At 45.7% G+C, this 13,572-nt stretch overlaps 1 protein-coding gene across 1 annotated transcript in view; it reads right to left on the bottom strand.

Moving 5' to 3' along the window:
• PAK6 (p21 (RAC1) activated kinase 6) overlaps positions 1 to 13,274 on the bottom strand; it is a 98,110-nt gene extending 84,836 nt beyond the window's left edge. Inside the window, exon 1 of the mRNA XM_077260652.1 lies at positions 12,557 to 13,274. The gene's annotated coding sequence lies outside the window, so the exon portion shown is untranslated. The remainder of the gene's footprint in view (positions 1 to 12,556) is intronic.
• Between the last annotated feature and the right edge of the window lie 298 nt (positions 13,275 to 13,572).

Genomic DNA, 13,572 nt, shown 5'->3' with positions numbered 1-13,572 from the left:
GCTGGAGTTTGCCAAAACTTACCTGAAAAAGCCTAAAGCGTTTTGGAAGAATGTTCTCTGGTCAGATGAGACAAAAGTAGAGCTTTTTGGGCAAAGGCATCAACATAGAGTTTACAGGAGAAAAAAAGAGGCATTCAAAGAAAAGAACACGGTCCCTGCAGTCAAACATGGCGGAGGTTCCCTGATGTTTTGGGGTTGCTTTGCTGCCTCTGGCACTGGACTGCTTGACCGTGTGCATGGCATAATGAAATCTGAAGACTACCAACAAATTTTGCAGCATAATGTAGGGCCCAGTGTGAGAAAGCTGGGTCTCCCTCAGAGGTCATGGGTCTTCTCCGGCACCCCAGAGTCCTGGTCGTTGCAGTACTGTTGCTCCGCCGCTAAGGGGGGCTATGGTACGTCTGATGGCACTGAAGGAGTTCATCTGACCAGGTATCACAGACACCAATACATTTCACAGTCTGGCCTCCAGGGGGAGCTAAGGGTTCTATTTATTAGGCCACTCCTCACAATCTGGTAAAACTGGGGGTTAGGCAGGAAGTTAGAGGAGAAAGCTGACTGGGTTGGAACCAGGCAACACCTTGTGGCAGAGGGTGTTGTAGGGGAAGATTCGGAGGGGTCCCTGTCAGGGGTGGGATCCTGACAGAGGCCTAGCAACCAGAGAGAACGTTACGGGACCGCGCCTGCACGATATAGCGGCGGTACCCCAAGAAAGGACAAGAAGCGAGGTATATTGTGCTGAGTGAGAAACGAGATCAACGCAACAAGGAGAATACCAGTAGGAGTCGTGCTGTAAGACGAGGCAACATCCTATTGAGGCGCATAACCGGTGGCCGGAAGGCCGAGGAAGTATAGAGCTCCAGGCCAAACTTCAAACCTACGGCAGGACAGTCAGTTATAGGTGGGCTGTCTCACCCAATTGACCTAGGAAGACACAGGGGGGTAACAACAGGAGTGGGGCGACGCTAGAGTCCCGGAAGAGCTCCGAGCCTCCCCGTCATACGGGTGCGTCCTATCCATAAGATCTGGGGGACGTGGAAGAACATCAGAATCGAGTTGTGAGGGAACACGAGAAACAGACACAACAGTTGTGAGGACTATCCCGTGGTGCTTAGCAGGGAAGGACTACAACACACAAGCGCTAGAAGGTAGGCACAGATTTCCACCTGCAAAGGGAGCTCTGGATGTGCCATCGGACCGGCCAGGCTTGCGCAGCCCGGTTAACCGTATTCCGGATTGAGGACCCTGAAGCCTTCAGTAAAGAGGTAAAGAGACTGCAACCTGGTGTCCTCGTTATTTACTGCACCGCACTACCACCACCATCCACACCCTATTATTTGGGTGCCCCTCAGCAGGGTCACGGACCGGGCCTAGCCACCGTGACAATCCCAGAGCAGAGACTCAGAGGCCCGGTACCGGGTACCCCTCGGCCCTGCGGCAGTGGGGGCGCTGCACTTCCATCAGGATAATGACCCAAAACACACTTCAAAAAGCACTAGAAAATGGTTTGAGAGAAAGCACTGGAGACTTCTAAGGTGGCCAGCAATGAGTCCAGACCTGAATCCCATAGAACACCTGTGGAGAGATCTAAAATTGGCAGTTTGGAGAAGGCACCCTTCAAATATCAGGGACCTGGAGGAGTTTGCCAAAGAAGAATGGTCTAAAATTCCAGCAGAGCATTGTAAGAAACTCATTGATGGTTACCGGTAGTGGTTGGTCGTAGTTATTTTGGCTAAAGGTTGTGCAACCAAGTATTAGGCTGAGGGTGCCAATACTTTTGTCTGGCCCATTTTTGGAGTTTTGTGTGAAATGATCAATGTTTTGCTTTTTGCTTCATTCTCTTTTGTGTTTTTTCATTTAAGACAAATTAAATGAAGATAATAATACCAAAGAATTTATGATTGCAATCATTTTCAGGAAGAAACTGAGTATTATCTGACAGAATTGCAGATTCATCACCAAGGAGACGGACTCAGTGCTACAGGACCCTTGCAGACTCCGCCCACTCCGGACTGCCTCTGTACCTTTTCTACCCTCCATTAAAAGTGTGGTTTTGACAAAGACCAGCCTTGGTCGAAACGTTAACCGTAACTTAAAGTATCCGTCATTTTCTCTGAACACTAATAAGCATTTGGTGATGCCTGTACTAAAAATAAAAAATACAACTTTCACGTAAAAACCTGCAAGTCTTGAGTGTGCGGCTGTTTTTTCTATAGACATTGTGACTTTGTGTTCAGCCTGCACCTTTTTTTTTTTTTTTTCCCATGCGGAGTGCACCACATCTCTTGTACTACCAGAATTGCAGGGGTGTCAATACTTTTGGCCATGACTGTAGCTTTGGGGGGAGCGTGCGAACACTTTTCCTCATTCAGGGGGCTGATCCCATTGAGGGAGAACATTAAGCCACATGTTTAGTGAGGAAGTTGATGCAGTGATGCCAAGGGGCAAGGATATATTGGTGAGGTTGTAACAAGGTGGCACGGGGTGGTAGTCATAGCCGAGTCCACTAGGTCACAGTCAGTGAGCACCCCGGCCCCTTGCACATGAAATGACAGTTCTAGTCCCAGCCCCGGGTTACAGTGGGTTACCTCAGACATCTGGCTCCTCTCCATGCTGGAACGAATGCACTACGCGTCACACGTTGTAGGGCCAAACAGTGGTAACTTGTATTTAATAAAGGTGATGAAGAAAGGAAAGTACAATTCCTGAGCTATCCCTATCTCCAGCAACAGCTGCAGCTGCAGAGGCAGTAGCTCCAGACAAATTCCAGGAGCTGCAAGTCTCATGGGTAACTCCCAGGCAGATCCCAGGAGCTGCAAATCTCTTTTGGGGCACACACGCAGTCCCTGTGCCCGCTGCCCGACAGTCTTCTGCCAGCTCTGTTCCCCTCCAGGGGTATGGCCAGCTCCAAGCAGGGGAGCACACCCGGCCACAGGCAAGCCTGCCTGGGCACTGAGCTGCAGACAGGGACTTCCTCTCTGCTTGGAAGCTGCTAGCCCAGCCTCCTGGGTTAACCCCTCTCTCCCTGCCTCCAACATGTGCATGGCAAACACAGCACACTACAGTACACGTTAATAACTAAGCAAAACACAAGGAACATCACAGCACATACATTACAATGATAAAGCATAAAGACATCACAAAGACAGTACATCACATGAATATAGCATTAATGCATTAATAAACAGGTACACTGTTTAGGTACCATATAAGGGGCACGGGCCCAGCACACGGGAGAGAGAGAGCAGACGAGGGTCCCCGCTACCTCCTTACAAGGTCCTGGTGCCCCTGTATTCATGGCCTATGGAAATTAGAAATCGGTTGCCGGCTGGAGCTTGATACACATGCTACAGTCGCAATATCTGTCATCTGGATGTGAGGAACTATTTTAAGGACTGTTGTTGCCAGCAGGAGACATGTGCTACGGCTGTGGAATGGAGCCTGGATTGTGACTGTAGGCTATACTTGTGGGAGATACAAAAGCTCTGGGCCCACCAAAAGTTGAGAAACAGTGGGTATCGCCTGGCACAGGACAGTGGAGCTATCAGCCCCAGGATGGGATCTTGGGGACTGGGGACATTGCATTGTAACCATCTACCCAGAATTGCTGTAGGCCCATGGATCTAAGGAATACAAAATCGTTGCATTGTTAGCCTGCCTAGGTGATTATTTTACAACCGACAACCTCAGATCTTCACAATAACTAACAAATAAAGTTACATTCTGTGTCGCTATAGCATGCAAACATGAAATATATGAAATTGGAATTGCATTACTGCTCTAGAAAATAGGAAAAAACTAAGATACTTGGCACATAAATTGGCCGATTCATGTATGCCCAGCAGCCGTGGCCAGGCGATCTTCATTGCTGGGAACCTAATGTGACTCCTCTCATGGACTATCTGCAATGAAGATCGCCTTACCGTGGCTACTACCGCGGCATACATGAATTGGCCAATTTATAGTATGTGCTAAGTATCTTAGTTTTTTCCTATTTTCTAGAGCAATTCAAATTTCATATATTTTATATTTGCATACTCTGCCATTACAGATTTGTTAGTTATGTATGGAGATGGCTACTCTTAGTATGTACCTATCCACACCAGTTTTCTGTTAGGAAGTGACAGTCAGTCTTTGATATTTCTGTACATTGTATGTAGGACATTTGTGAAACAAGCATAAACATTTAGGCAGAAAATAATATTTTAAAGATACTTCTTCAGAAGGGAAATTGAAGGGTCCAGGCAAGTGGAGAGAGGATATACCAGGGTTTGAAATGGAAGACTTTCTAAAAGCCTGTCACGCTCACGCCCTGACTGGTAGGCGTGAGCTCGGGGGGTTTGTGGCCCCACTGTGCCACAAACCAGACTACCCTGGAAGGGGCGTGACTATGACAGCTGCCTGGGTTTTCACTGGAGCCTCTGATGGTGAGGTCAGGCTTGTGCAGCAGGCAGCTGCCAGGTGCTACTCCAGGGCGGTGTCTGGCTGTGGCTGCTGATCCCACTTGGGAGACAGGGATACCAGGATTGGTGCGGGGGATCGGCAGGAACACGGGATCGGCAGGAACACGGGATCGGCAGGAACACGGGATCGGCAGGAACACGGGATCGGCAGGAACACGGGATCGGCAGGAACACAGGACTGGTTGATGTGGTGTAAGAAGGAACAGGTAGGGACCTGTTCACACTAGAGGTGCAGGTACGGATATGTAGTTAGGAGGAACAGGTAGGGACCTGTACACACAGGTGGTGTAGGTATGAAAATAAACCAGAAGGAAGGGAGAATGAAGGAACAGGTTGAGACCTGTTCACACAGGAAGAGAACCGCAAGGCTGCGGATAGGAAAGGTAGAGCAGCAAGAGATAGCGCAGCAATAAAAGCAAAGCAGAGCAGAACCACAAGGAATGTGGAGAAGAGTTGCAGCAAGAGATTCTTACAGCAACGGGAGCGGAGCAGAGATGAACGGAGCAGAACCGCAAGGAATGCGGAGAGGAGCTGCAGAAAGATTCTTACAGCAACGGGAGCGGAGCAGAGATGAATGGAGCAGAACCGCAAGGAATGCGGAGAGGAGCTGCAGAAAGAGATTCTTACAGCAACGGGAGCGGAGCAGAGATGAATGGAGCAGAACCGCAAGGAATGCGGAGAGGAGCTGCAGAAAGAGATTCTTACAGCAACGGGAGCGGAGCAGAGAAGAACGGAGTAGAACCGCAGGAGTGCGGATCAGAGGTAAAAGCCACAAAGGTACAGAGCAGGCAGAGCTGCAAGAGTGCAGAGTGTAAGCAGACTGAGAACACAAGGAAAGACACAGCAGGGAAGGAAGCCACAGACAAGGAGACAGAGATAAGACTAAGTACAGACAAGGCAATGGAACAAGACACAAGGACAAAGACACAGGGACCAGGATATTCTGCCTCCTGGAGGGCAGACAACATGACCAAGGCAAAAATACAGAGAAAAGCCTCCAGAGAGGGAGTAACTCACAGCAAGGCCTGGCAAACTCAGAAGCTAAACACTAACTGAGCTAACACATTGCACAGGCCCAGACCACTGGGTGGAGCTGCACTAAATACTGGAGGCCTCTTGGTAATTGGTCAGGAACAGATTAGACAGTTGCACCTGATAGCTATAAGAACCAGAGAGTTCAGGCGCCGCTCCCCTATACACAAAGCCATGAAGCATGCAGAGAGCAGAGACACAGAACATGGAGCTGGCATAAAACAGAAACCACATCATGGCCTGGAGCAGTGGGTAAGATAGTGTGAGAGATGTGAGGCCATGCCGTGATGCCAGCAGAGTTGTTACAAAGCCACACTGACTCAAAACAACACAATCCCTTATAATAGCGACACTGACATGGATTTGCTGATATTCTACAGGGCATATACACTCACCGGCCACTTTATTAGGTACACCTGTCCAACTTCTTGTTAACACTTAATTTCTAATCAGCCAATCACATGGCGGCAACTCAGTGCATTTAGGCATGTAGACATGGTCAAGACAATCTCCTGCAGTTCAAACCGAGCATCAGTATGGGGAAGAAAGGTGATTTGAGTGCCTTTGAACGTGGCATGGTTGTTGGTTCCAGAAGGGCTGGTCTGAGTATTTCAGAAACTGCTGATCTACTGGGATTTTCACGCACAACCATCTCTAGGGTTTACAGAGAATGGTCCGAAAAAGAAAAAAAATCCAGTGAGCGGCAGTTCTGTGGGCGGAAATGCCTTGTTGATGCCAGAGGTCAGAGGAGAATGGGCAGACTGGTTCGAGCTGATAGAAAGGCAACAGTGACTCAAATCGCCACCCGTTACAACCAAGGTAGGCCTAAGAGCATCTCTGAACGCACAGTGCGTCGAACTTTGAGGCAGATGGGCTACAGCAGCAGAAGACCACACCGGGTACCACTCCTTTCAGCTAAGAACAGGAAACTGAGGCTACAATTTGTACAAGCTCATCGAAATTGGACAGTAGAAGATTGGAAAAACGTTGCTTGGTCTGATGAGTCTCGATTTCTGCTGCGACATTCGGATGGTAGGGTCAGAATTTGGCGTAAACAACATGAAAGCATGGATCCATCCTGCCTTGTATGGAGCATCTTTGGGATGTGCAGCCGACAAATCTGCGGCAACTGTGTGATGCCATCATGTCAATATGGACCAAAATCTCTGAGGAATGCTTCCAGCACCTTGTTGAATCTATGCCACGAAGAATTGAGGCAGTTCTGAAGGCAAAAGGGGGTCCAACCCGTTACTAGCATGGTGTACCTAATAAAGTGGCCGGTGAGTGTATAATCCCTTACATACAATCAAAGATGTCTCCTGGGACTACCTATTCATGCTTCAAATGTGGTTCAGCTAATACTGATATACTCCATCACTTGTGGGGATGCATGCATATCCAGAAATTATGGAAAAACATTCATTCATATTTCCAAAATACATAATGCATTACTTTTCCGTTAACACCACAATGGGCGGTTTTCCACATCCTGGCAGATAGTCATCAAAATATATCGAGACATATTAGATCATCACTAATTATTTGGGCCTCGGCTACGAGGAAGAGTATCCTCCATCATTGGATAAACCCAGTGCCGCCACCACTAACACTTATTCAATCCATAATTTTTATTTGTTTAAAATGCATTGGCTGGACACACTGACAAACAAAGAAAAAATGACCGGGAAACTCTTCGAAATATGGACGTCGTTCATTCCCTCATTACCAGAGAACACAAAAGATATATTGAGGAAACAATTTGAACACACCTCATGGTACTTACTTGAGACACTTCATAACCGGGTTCCAGTACCATAGTCATTGACGTTATGTGAGAGTTTAGTTCGCACACGGTGGGGATGGGAAGAAGGGGGTGTTTTTTCCTTCTTTTTTTTTTTTGGGGGGGGGGTTAAGTGTTAAATTCATGGTATTTGTTGGATATCATTGCCTGTATGTACTACTATGCATTTAATAAACAGTTTAAAAAAAAAAAAGATACTTATGTAGCCAACAAGGGAAAGAGGAAGTGTCCACATTGTTTCAATTTTTGCTCTGAGGAATTCAGGAGGGGATCTAGATTGATTTGGAGATATTGGGAAATTTCTGCGCTTAAGTGAACTGAGAGATACTTGAATTCTGTAACATATGTGACTTAGACAAGATTTTTTTCCTACTTCTAAGTACAGTGGAGAACGAGTTTTGGTGTTATCATTCATATTCTCTGAAAAAAGGCCAAGAAAGCAAAAATTCTGCCGGGGTATGTAAACTTTTGAGCACAACTATATATATAAAAGAGTAATATCTATGCAAGTAATAGGTCATCTGAGGCGATTGGTGAGAAGGAACAACCATACGACTTTTATGGTGGTTTATCATTTTACATTTTTTCTAGGAGACGAGGGAATCAGGGATTTGGTGCTAGGCTGTGGGCACAGACGCCGGCTGATAAGATTATGTCTCCCAACAGCGGCACCTGCTGTCACTGTCATCAGCCCACGTCTCATCAGCCCACGTCTGCTGACCTGCGGTAAGCTTTTTACCACAGGTCACAGCTGTGGGTCACAGTTACAGCTGCGGGGTCACGCTGACATCTGACAGCATGACCCTGCAGCACTCTGACCAACAGTCTTACCGGCGGTAGCGTTACCGTGGGTCACAGTCACAGCTGCAGGGTGACACTGACATCTGACAGCCTTATCGGCGATAGCATTACCGCAGGTCCCAGCTGCGGGGTCACACTGACATCTGACAGCATTACCCCGCAGCGTTCTGACCGACGGTCTTACCAGCGGTAGCGTTACTGCCGATAAAAACCTCCGCGCCGGTGTTTCCCACACTGTCATACAGATGACAGCATGAGAAACACCATAGGAAGCTGGTAAAAACGCAAACAAAAACTCAGCAAATCCACGAACATTTTTATACCTGCGTTTTTGCTGCGGATTTGACTGACTCAATTGAAGTCAATGGGTGAAAAATACAGCAGAAACGCACAAAGAATTGACATGCTGCAGGAAAAAATGCATTGCAAATACTCAAAGGAAATTTACTGATCATGTGCACAACACTTCAGGATTGTCATTGAATTAGCTTGCATAAGGATTCCATAGCATTTTGAGGCCATTTTTGCTTGGAAAAAAACGTCGTAAAAACGCACTGTGTGCACACAGCCTTAACCATAGATTCCCCAAAGTATCCTCTTCTGTTTGACGCTGATGACAGCTTTACATCCAACTTGGCATTCTCTCGTGCAGCTCGTCACCTGGGATGGCTTCCGATTTACAGGCATGCCTTGTTAAGAGTTCATTTTTGGAATCACCGGTCTTCAGAATTTGCTCCAGGGACAGTTGTAGAGACAGTGTTTGGTACACAGTTCCAGGGCTGAGCCCTATTCCACAACTGTTGTAAGCCAGAATATGGCAAGAACCACTCAGCTAAGTAAAGAGGAGTGACAGTATCATTATTTCAAGACATGAAGATCTGTCAATCCATAAAATTGCTATGGCCTTAAAGGTATCCTCAAGTGAAGTCATGAAAACCATCAATCACTAGCATGAAATTTGCTCTGTTGGTAACCTCCCCAGGAAAGTAAGACCATGAATTTCCTCTCCTGCAGAGGATAAGTGCATCAGCGTTGCCAGTGTCAGAAATCACAAATTGTCAGTGCCACAGACATCAAGTAGCAAACACATCTCAACATCAACAGTTCAGATGAGACAGAAAGAATCAAGCCTTTATGGTAGAATTTCTGCAAAGAAGCCTCTACCAAGGACCGCAAACAAGAAAAAAAAACTTTTTTGGCCAAGAAACACAAGAACTGTACATTAGATAAGTGAAAATCTGTACTGGGCTCTGTGTAAAAAATTTAGATTTTTTTGTACCAACTGGCATATCTTTGTGAGTTGCAGAAAAGGTGAGCGGTTCGTTTCCACATGCATTGTGCCCACCATGAAGCATGGAGGTGTGATGGTGTGGGAGGCTTTGCTGGTGATATTGGTGATTTGTTGCATATTCAAAGCACAGTTACTGTCTGCTTTTCGCTTAGAGGAACCATAATTTGTGATGCATCAGGACAATTGCTCCAATCACATCTCCAGACAATGCAGAGGCTACGTCAGGGGTGTCAAATTGCATTCCTCGAGGGCCTCAAACCATGCGTGTTTTAAAGATTTCCTTCTCATTGCACAAGGTGCTGGAATCATTCTGTGCAGGTGATTAAATGATCACCTGTGCAATACAAGGAAATCCTGAAAACATGACCTGTTTGCAGCCCTTGAGGAATGCAGTTTGACACCCCTGGGCTACGTTACTAAGGTGAAAAAGAATGGAGCTCTGCATCAGATGGCATGTCCTACACAATTTCCCAACTTCAAACCAACTGAGATGGTTTGGAATGAGTAAAGGGAAAGCAGCAAATAAGTGCTCATCACCCATGAGACCTCTTGAAGACTGTTCAATGCCATTTCAGGTGATGACCTGATGAAGCTGCTTGAGAGAATGGTAAGGGGTCTATAAAGTGGTCACCAGAGGACAAAAGGGTTCATCTTGAAGACTGTTCAATGCCATTTCAGGTGATGACCTGATGAAGCTGCTTGAGAGAATGGTAAGGGGTCTATAAAGTGGTCACCAGAGGACAAAAGGTTTACTTTGAGGAACTTGGAGGCTAACACATGTTCTGGTTTGTTTCACAATTGTTTCTTTACTCCTTAGTTCCATATGTTCTTCATCGTGGTTTTGCTACCTTCAGTCTGAAACTATAATGTGCAGATTTGAATAAGAAAAATAAAAAGCATTGCATAAACAGATGTGTCCAAACTTTTGACCAGTACTGTACATGTCACAGGGGTCCTGGATCAATAAGGTTCCTCACATGAAATGGCTCAATGCATGTAGGTATACTCCTCAAAATAGCATGACAAGCATACTGGGAAACTAATATACAGAAGGAAGTGTCTGACAGTCGTTTGTATGCCATGACTGCCAATTTTCATGGCATACGCTGCCACAATGAATACACGCCAATGAATACAGTGTATATATATCTACTGTATATATACACATGACGAGGGGTGGACAATAACAGCAAAGGACCCCTGTGCAGTACCTCGCCCCCAACACATACACCACAAAGCCCCACCTACGTATACATATGCATGTTTACATTAGACACATATATAGAAAATATGCACATTCATTTACAAATTATGCATGCATATACATATTGCACACATGCACTCCAGCATATATAAAATATGCACATAAACAAAAAGCATCCATAAACAAATGGAGATTTTTGCGATGCACTTGTCCAGGCCACATTATTGTCACGCTGCTGCTATGCAGGTAGAAGCAGCTCCACTAGATGGCAATAGAGTGGAGGGAGTACTGCACACAGCAGGAGCAGACCTGCAGCGCAGCAGCGAGGCCACCACCAGGTGGCAGCGGAAGAGTAAAACAAGCAGGGTCGTTATTAGGCTGTAGCGCAATACAAAAGGAATAACCAAGAACAGAGTCAGAAACAAACCAAAGGGGTCAATACCGGTCAGGAGCAGATATGCCTAAAACAAGAAACGAAACAGCAGGTCAGAGTCCAAGTCAGTTACCAGAGAATCCAAACACGAGAGGGGAACACAGAAACGGGACGGGAAGAGGGGAATAAACAGACACGGCTTCAGTCAGCAAAAGCAGCAGGACGAACCAGGGAACACAGAGTCAGCTACACATGTCGTAGGCAGAAACTATAACTGACACGGCCTGCAGGATACAGCAGAGCTAAATAGCAAACCTGAACCGAGAATGAGGCAGAGCAAAGTTAATCCTTGACATGATCAGCCCAGGAAAAGGGGAGATAGGACTCAAAACCCAGACTGGATCATGACAATTATTTTCTTTTTTTGTTTTCACTGTCCCATTTTTGTACCCATTACTAGCCACAGAAAATGTAATGCAACTGCTTCTTAAGATTGCAGAGATTTTTATTTTTAAAAAATTGTATGAGAAAAATATGGTTACTGGAATTGTTTTTGCACCATTATTTTTAGTAACCTTATTCCTCCCCCTCCACCCTGGGAAGCTGCAATTTTTACTTTATATACTGTATATATACATATAATTTACTATAACAGTATAATATGTCTGTAAAATGAATGCCATTTAGATCTTTAGGCAGAGAAAATTATCATTTTCCTAAATGTACCTACTGAGCACAGAGAGATGCCCCAAGACACAAAATACAGTGAAACCTGTCTAAGAGCTGGAACTAGGGATGAGCTAACTTACTGTAGTAAAATTTAATTCTTCTTGAATTTTACTAAAATCTGCCTTCTCTAGATCACAGATTTTTGGCAATTCATTCTGTGCAAATTCAGCAAAATGGCGGACAGCTGTAACCTGTTCAAAAAAATTAATAAATAATACTCACCACTCTGCTCACCTGTCCTGCTGTCTCCATAGCCCAATACTTGTCACCTCTTCTCATCTCCTACCCCTATCTTGCGCGTTCTCTTCGGCCTTCTTCACTCCATGCTTCTGACTTCACAACATTAAGACACACGTCACCCAAATAACCATGCGGCTTGCATCTGAGGCCTAGTGGAGCTGCAAGCTGTGGTCTGGTTTGAAGAGGCCGAAGAGAATACATGCGACTGGGAACGGGGAAAAGAAGAGGAGCTGAGGACCGGGCGGTGAAACAGGCAAGGTAAGTATATGGCTTTTTTTTATATCCTGTACATCCTGTGTTTATAATGTTCAATTATGAGAGACCCCAGGACACAATGGGGGGCAATCAATTTGCAGAGAACAACTTTGCTGAAAATTGAATTTTTCATGATTTCAAATCTCTGCAGATCGGCTCATCTCTAATCACGGAAGATTGGCCTCCGGCCACACAAGTGCTATGGCAATGCATACAATAAGCCCCGTCTTCCTGTAACAATGATTATATTTATACCAGTCCTTCTCTTTTTAGACCATGCTTTGTGTTTCAGGTATATCAGCCTTTACTAATTCAATGAAATCATGCTGCAAAATTTACGAAAAAGTGTTATCGGGATGCACGATACCTGTGTCCCGGGAGGCTGCGACCTATGAAGTCCTGGATCCACTATAGTGGATGTAGAATCGCCATTCCCATAATAACACAAGGAAATGTTCTCCAAACAGAGCGCAGGAGTGAAAACTGGAGATGATTCCTCATTCTGAGCCAGAACACCTGCTGAGTTACTTCTCTGTAGACTGTCACCGAGAAGCGAAGGTCAACACCTTCTCTCCGTGGAGGAACAAAGCAGATGCAGTCCCCGATAAGGGACAAATCCTCGGCGTTGTCCCGAAAAAAATATCACATAAGCTCGTGCAATATGTCCGTCTTTCCAAAGGTGCGCCCCTCGCTGTACAATCCCAGTCTTCCCTTTAATGACTCCGTATCCAACCTGTTCTTTTTTGGCACCTTCTGACTCAAATGTTGCCTGGGAATTTTTTACTACAGCCTTTAGTTGCCATGGGGAGGCGGCTGATGTCATTGGCATGAATGAGACTCTGCAAATTCACAACTCCCGACAGGAATAGAAGCGTTCGGCCTCCACTTAACCCCCTCATCCCCTACAATGGGGGGCGTTCAAAGCCTTTATGTTAAGCGAGTCAGTAATTTTCTGCACAGTGAAAGAGTTAATCGCCGCTGACCGGGTGTAATGGCCCTATTATCATTACATCCGCGACTGAAACGCTTTGTATGGCAGCCTCAGATAAGTCAAATATTGCATCTCCCTGGCTCTCAGCGCTGCGAAATCATCAAATATTCCATATTTTGAATATTTATAAAGGGATAATATCGGAGGAGAGGAGTCACCATCTCTACTTAAGCCTATAATTACATTACGGTAAAAAATCCACTTGACACAGTTTCTCGGCTGTTTCTATAGTAACCACTGGCAGATACGGTATATAAAATCAGCAGCAGACTGTATAACACACAGATGTATCTGGCTGCATATGGCACATGATACCTTCAGTGGGTCATAGGTTTCATGGCTAATATGGGTTAATTTGGGTAGGAATTATAGATTTATTATGGATTTTGTGC

Source organism: Ranitomeya variabilis, chromosome 1 (assembly GCF_051348905.1).
Source record: "Ranitomeya variabilis isolate aRanVar5 chromosome 1, aRanVar5.hap1, whole genome shotgun sequence".
Lineage (NCBI taxonomy): Eukaryota > Metazoa > Chordata > Amphibia > Anura > Dendrobatidae > Ranitomeya > Ranitomeya variabilis.
Note: the sequence above shows the minus strand (reverse complement) of the source record. Positions and strands in the feature narration are given on the sequence as shown.